We start from the raw sequence: 7,084 nt of genomic DNA on the forward strand, positions 1-7,084 counted from the left end.
GTCCAAACAATCTTACGCATTAAGGGCAAAACAATTTTAATTTTCAAATCAGCTACAAGCTATACAAATACAAACAACAAAAACAAATAAGAAAACGCAGTACACCCAAGAGCGCTCAGAAGTTTCCGAGGGTCGGCCTGGAATTCAAACACTAACGCTCGCTTTGGTGAGACAGGCAGTCGGCCCAACCATTCTCGATCCGACGACAACCCAACCGACAGACAGTCAACGGACCCACCGACAAGATAATTCCGCTCCAACTGACCAGCACACAACAGAGAGTTCAGTGGAACAACGTAGAAGGTATTGGCACCCACAACCAATTATACATTGAGCTGTCAAACTACACACCGTACTGGACAGCGACAACACGATGAAGAAAATACACATTAATGGCCAGGGCAGGTAACCGGAACGTCAACGGCCACAAGGCAGTAGATTCAGCTGATGCACGCTAATTCAAAATAACCAAGTACAGTTAAACTCCACCGGAGGGTGTCTAAAATCTGCGAACTTGAACACACACGTTGTTGCTCGCGGGAATGTCCCAACAGCCGACAAAGAAATCCAAACGACACAATGTGAACAGTCGTGACTTGCTGGTAGATTAAGTCAATCCTCAACTTTCGTGTCCAGGGTCGGTGAGCCACGGACCTCGTAGCAATGTGAACAGCACCACACACTCCGACCGCGCGTGGACGTCGCCAGCGGCCTATGCCAAACTACGCACAACGGAGATTTCCTCGCTACTCCACGCCAACCGACCAACTACTCGGACACAGCACAGCCGGAAACTATAAGCGCCAGGCCAAAGATAGTACAAGGTGCGAATATCGATACACACCGCTGCTGTCACTTGCGGAGAGAGAGGATAACAGCATAATCGCGATAACCGTGGGAGACTAAACACAGAATAGTAACCAAGGTTTAATCCAACGCATAACATGAGCCAGCCACGGCTCATGTCCTATTACCTGATCCTTTCCTTTAGTCAAGTTGTGCAACAAATTCCTTTTCTTCCCAGTTCTGTTCAGCACCTCCTCACTGGTTACATTGTCTACCCTTTTATCTTTAGCATTCTTTAGTAGTACCACGTTTCAAAGCGTCTATTCGCTGCTTATCGTCCACGTTTCACTTCGGCATAATGCTACATTCTAGACATGCGCCTTCAGAGAAATTCCTAGCACTTAAACTCTTATTTGATGTTAACAAATTTTTCTTCTTCAGACATGCTTTTCTGGCTTTGCCAGTCTCGAGTGTGTATCCTCTCTATTTCCTAATCTAATTTGTTCAACATCGCCTGATATAATTTTACTCCATCGCATTATCTTTGTTTTGCTTTTGTTTATATTCATCTTATATCATCCGTTTAAAACACTGTCCATTCCGTTCAACTTCTCTTCCAATTCATTTGCTGTCTCTGACAAAATTACATTGTTATGGTAAACATCAAAGTTTTTAGAATGAGATTTTCGCTCTGCAGGGGAGTGTGCGCTGATATGAAACTTCCTGGCAGATTAAAACTGTGTGCCCGACCGAGACTCGAACTCGGGACCTTTGCCTTTCGCGGGCAAGTGCTCTACCAACTGAGCTACCGAACCACGACTCACGCCCCCTACCCACAGCTCTACTTCTGCCAGTACCTCGTCTCCTACCTTCCAAACTTTACAGAAGCTCTCCTGCGAACCTTGCAGAACTAGCACTCCCGAAAGAAAGGATATTGCGGAGACATGGCTTAGCCACAGCCTGGGGGATGTTTCCAGAATGAGATTTGCACTCTGCAGCTGCAGAGTGAAAATCTCATTCTGGAAACATCCCCCAGGCTGTGGCTAAGCCATGTCTCCGCAATATCCTTTCTTTCGGGAGTGCTAGTTCTGCAAGGTTCGCAGGAGAGCTTCTGTAAAGCCGCTGCAGAGTGAAAATCTCATTCTGGAAACATCCCCCAGGCTGTGGCTAAGCCATGTCTCCGCAATATCCTTTCTTTCGGGAGTGCTAGTTCTGCAAGGTTCGCAGGAGAGCTTCTGTAAAGTTTGGAAGGTAGGAGACGAGGTACTGGCAGAAGTAGAGCTGTGGGTACCGGGCGTGAGTCGTGCTTCGGTAGCTCAGTTGGTAGAGCACTTGCCCGCGAAAGGAAAAGGTCCCGAGTTCGAGTCTCGGTCGGGCACACAGTTCTAATCTGCCAGGAAGTTTCATCAAAGTTTTTATTTCTTCTCCCTGAACCTCATTCCCTTTTCAGATTTCTTCTTGGTTTCCGTCACAGCTTGGTCAATGTACAGATTCAGCAGCATAGAGGATAGGTTACAACCCTGTCTCCCATCCTGCTGGAGCAATTCTTCTCGAAACATAGCATCTTAAAATAATTTTCACGGGTGAATAAAGTGAAGGAGTGATCAACCGAAAGGTTAGTTTGTCCATGAGACCCTTCAGTGAGGCAAGCTTTTTGGTTTTATTGCGTTCATGTCTGGTCTACAATTATTCTGACGCTCTGACACGATGATCTCTGACTTCAGCAACTGTTTGTGCTTAGCTGTTGGTAACGGGAAGGGGTGGAGAGGGGAGCTTAACTGTGCGGAATGTAAGACATGATTAAGCGATCCGATGAGACAAAATTGAGAATTTATTGGTTACTGACTCGTCAGCTGTAGGGTCTTCCCAAAACTTCCGTTGAACTTGGCAAGAATGAAGTCATAGCTTCTCAATCGTTTCCAACGATCCGCCAATAGTAAAGAAAATGGTTCAAATGACTCTAAGCACTATGGGACTTAACATCTGAGGTCACCAGTCCCCTAGACTTAGAACTAGCTAAACCTAACTAACCTAAGAACACAGTCCCCTAGACTTAGAACTACCTAAACCTAACTAACCTAAGAACACTATACACATCCATGCCCGAGGCAGGATTCGAACCTGCGAACGTAGAAGCAGCGTGGTTCTCGACTGAAGCGCCTAGAACCGTTCGGCCACAGCGGCCGGCGCCAATAGTAATGAAACAAAGCAATAATTAGGCAGTGGCCGGAATCTTTTCGTCCCCCCGAAAAACTTTCAGCATTAGTGACGGGACACGCTGCGGCGCTGTAGAATTACTACTGACTGAACCAGTCACTTCCATTTAGATTACTTGTTGGATATCTCCTCTACCAACTTACTCGCCTTGAGTAACTTACATTGAGAAATACGCTCTACTCTAGTCTGCATATCAGAACTGGCTCCTACCAAACTGTCAAGGAAAACGGGATCAACCTTGATGCCACTCTCTGATGGCCTCTGGATGTAGTGGGCGATCTGAGTCTGACGAGATCTTTTTCTGAGAAATTCATGTTGACTCTTTTAGAGGATACTTTCGTTCTCCAAACGGCCGTGGTACGCGAGCACGAAAAATGGTCCATAATATATAATGTTGTTAAAGTCTGCAAAGAGGTCGTTGGTTATAATTCACTCTGAAAAATGTATTTCGTACCTTGGTACGCATTGCATACTCCCTTTTTTTCTCTCCAGTTTCATAGATATAAAACCGGAACAATCAGCTGCTTAAAAGAAGTCACCACTACACTTTCGTGATTTATTTAATAGCAAGAAAACGAAATCCAGAGGAAGACAGCTGGTTCTGCAAAATGTCACTAAGCTGCAGTGTAGTTTAGTACATTATCGACTACACAAGGTTGATGGTCGTACACTGACAGATGACTCTCTTGCAGCATTATCAACACTGTAGATTTTTCTCTATCTGTCTCTCTAACATACACACACACAAAATTTTAATTTTGTCTTGGACAACATAACATTGTCGAGAAAGTTCCAAGTCCCAAGGCCGACGTTTCCCATGGTGATCAGACAAATGCCGGAAATGGAAATCCAAGCTGGAATTCATACCGCCCCACTCCCCACCCATTTATCACCCCTCTACCCCTCTTTCAACCTTCTGGAATATCTGTCTGGAAAGAACTGTGAGTATATAATGGGCCGTATCTCTACTACATATAGTGCTTATGAAAGCAATTTCCTCCATCAAATTAGAACGACGGCATTCACAGACTGTACTAACTTTCTTTGTTCTGACTAGCGCGCAACAATAAAACTAATTCTCCAATACAGGTATGTACCAACTTAATCGCAGCTCGCTCTAAAATTTACGGAAATTTACCATGAAATTGTTTTTCTGTTCACTATAAATATTTCAGTAATTGCATAACAATAAAGTATTAAACGAAACAGGTCCATTCTCATCATGAAGTACTGTAGAAAACGGCCGGCAGCGGTGGTCTCGCGGTTCTAGGGGCGCAGTCCGGAACCGCGCGACTGCTACGGTCGCAGGTTCGAATCCTGCCTCGGGCATGGATGTGTGTGATGTCCTTAGGTTAGTTAGGTTTAAGTAGTTCTAAGTTCTAGAGGACTGATGACCACAGCTGTTAAGTCCCATAGTGCTCAGAGCCATTTGAACCATTTTTTTGTAGAAAACAATAGAAAATTCTTGTTGGCATGGACTGCTCACAAAGATGGATAGTTTTACACGCCATTCAAAGTTGGCACTTGATAAATAACACTACTCAACAGTCATTTTGCATCTGGGATCTACCTTTCAAAATTTTCTAGCACGTAAGATTTTTTTAACTTTTTAGAGCTTTTATTGGTTATTTTCCGTATTTCGGCGTTTACTCTTCTTTTGTTCAGATTCCAGTTTTTTTTAAAAAAATTTTGTCTTTCTTTTGTATGAGGGTGGTGGAAGATATACAAATCGCCACTAGTTTGGAGTCGTGATAAGGAAACGACAAATAAAAGAAGAGCATCGTTGTCACATTTTTGGATTATGAAAGCAGATTAAAGATTAAAATTGGTGATGAACTAATTTACAACTTTTGTTGGCGTCTTTTCCATATACGAGGGTTCTCCTCAAAGTAAGTTCCGATCGGTCGCGAAATGGAAACCACGGTGAAAATCAGAAACGTTTCATTTGCAACAGTTAGGTACACCTTCCACCTACTTCTCTACGTAGTCGCCTCTCCAACTTCGACTTTTGTCGTAGTGTTCTATCAACTTTTCAATATCCTCGTCATAGAAAGCACCTGCCTGGGCTTTCAGCCAGTAATCTGCACCGGTCTGCAGCTCGTTGTCTGCGGAAAAATTTTATCTTCACATCCAACGATTCTTGTGAACAGAGGTGCAACTCAGGGGGAGCCAATTACGGACTGTATTGTGGGTGATCAAACACTTCTCATCGGAAACGCTGCAGGAGCGTCTTCATTGTCCCTGCAGTGTGCGGGCGAGAATTGGCATGAAGAAGGAACTGCTCGACAGTTGTGTTATGTGGGCTGCACGACACAGGCGAAATCTCTAACCAGGCCCTCATACTTGGCAGGAGTCGCTATTCCCTACGCACCTTTACGTGCTCACTGTTCACTAAGAACTGAAAAAGAGAGGCACGACACGAGCGACGGGCATACTCGAGACATTGCCCAACACATCTGTGCAATGTTTTACCGCATTTTCCCAGTGGTTTCCATTTCGCGACCGATCGGAACTTACTTTCTGGACAACTCTCGTATACATTACTTGTTAAGTAGCATTGAGTGCCACTAATCTGAGCACGTATTTCTTGCTTCTTTTAAATCTGATAATGTTCACCCCCCAGCAACCATGGAGGCTTGCGTGCCTCAGCGATACAGATAGCCGTACCGGAGGTGCAAACCAGAACGTAGGGGTATCTGTTGAGAGGACAGACAAACATGTGGTTCCTGAAGAGGGGAAGCAGCCTTTTCAGTAGTTGCAGGAGCAACAGTCTGCATGATTGACTGATCTGGCCTTGTAACACTAACCAAAACGGCCTTGCTGTGCTCGTACTGCGAACGGCTGAAAGCAAGGGGAAACTACAGCCGTAATTTTTCCCGAGGGCATGCAGCTTTACTGTATGGTTAAATGATGATGGTGTCCTCTTGAGTAAAATACTCCGGAGGTAAAATAGTCCTCCATTCGGATCTCCAGGAGGGACTACTCAGGAGTACGGCGTTATCAGGAGAAAGAAAACTGGCGTTCTAAGGGCCGGAGAGTGGAATGTCAGATCCCTTAATCGGGCAGGTAGGTTAGAAAATTTAAAAAGGGAAATGGATAGGTTGCAGTTAGATATAGCGGGAATTAGTTAAGTTCGGTGGCAGGAGGAACAAGACTTCTGGTCAGGTGAATACAGCGTTATAAATACAAAATCAAATAGGGGTGATGCAGGAGTAGGTTTAATAATGAATAAAAAAATAGGAATACGGGTAAGCTACTACTGAAACGTCCCCTTAGAACAATTATACATGACTGTGCTTAAACTGATACACAATATTTTTAGCGCAACGCAATCTGGCTTTCAAAAATCCCTACAAAAGAATGGCCCTGGCTAACATTAACCTATACCTTTCACAAATCACTTACCCCACCAAAAAATCTTCGTTACTCGAACTACTGCAATACAGCGAGCGCCACTACTGCCAGCTAAATAAAAGATTCAAACTACTGAAGGCACTAACTACTGATAGGCATAGTTAGCAAATGAAAGATTTTGATAGAGAACAAACAATGTATTTACCTTAATAGTGTTCAAAAGTCATAAATATATAGCAGTTCATCACATCCAGTCTTACAAATTTCAAAACTCCGCCATTTCTCTCCCCACATCCACCACTGCTGGCGGCTCACCTCCAACTGCGCAACGCTATGCGCTCTTAACATCCAGCTGCCCAGCACTACAATGGCAGACACCAATGCAAACTAGCCACAGACTGCACACAGCACAGCCAGTGATTTTCATACATAGCGCTGCGTGGCGTTACCAATAAGAAAACCTAAACAGCCTACTTACACTACAAACAGTATAGTACACGCATTATTGTGGCCAAGATAGATACGAAGCCGATGCCTACCATGGTAGTACAAGTTTATATGCCGACTAGCTCCGCAGATGACGAAGAGATTGATGAAATGTACGATGAGATAAAAGAAATTATCCAGATAGTGAAAGAAGACGAAAATTTAATAGTCCTGGGTGACTTGAATTCGATAGCAGGAAAAGGAAGAGAAGGAAACGTAGTAGGTGAATATGGATTGGGGC

At 44.2% G+C, this 7,084-nt stretch overlaps 1 non-coding gene across 1 annotated transcript; it reads right to left on the reverse strand.

The window, feature by feature from the left end:
- Positions 1-1,526: 1,526 nt before the first annotated feature.
- On the reverse strand, positions 1,527-1,601 carry Trnas-cga. The gene has a single exon. It is a non-coding gene; the product is annotated as a tRNA-Ser (tRNA).
- Positions 1,602-7,084: the final 5,483 nt, after the last annotated feature.

The sequence above is a fragment of the Schistocerca piceifrons genome, chromosome 5 (genome assembly GCF_021461385.2).
Source record: "Schistocerca piceifrons isolate TAMUIC-IGC-003096 chromosome 5, iqSchPice1.1, whole genome shotgun sequence".
Classification (NCBI taxonomy): domain Eukaryota; kingdom Metazoa; phylum Arthropoda; class Insecta; order Orthoptera; family Acrididae; genus Schistocerca; species Schistocerca piceifrons.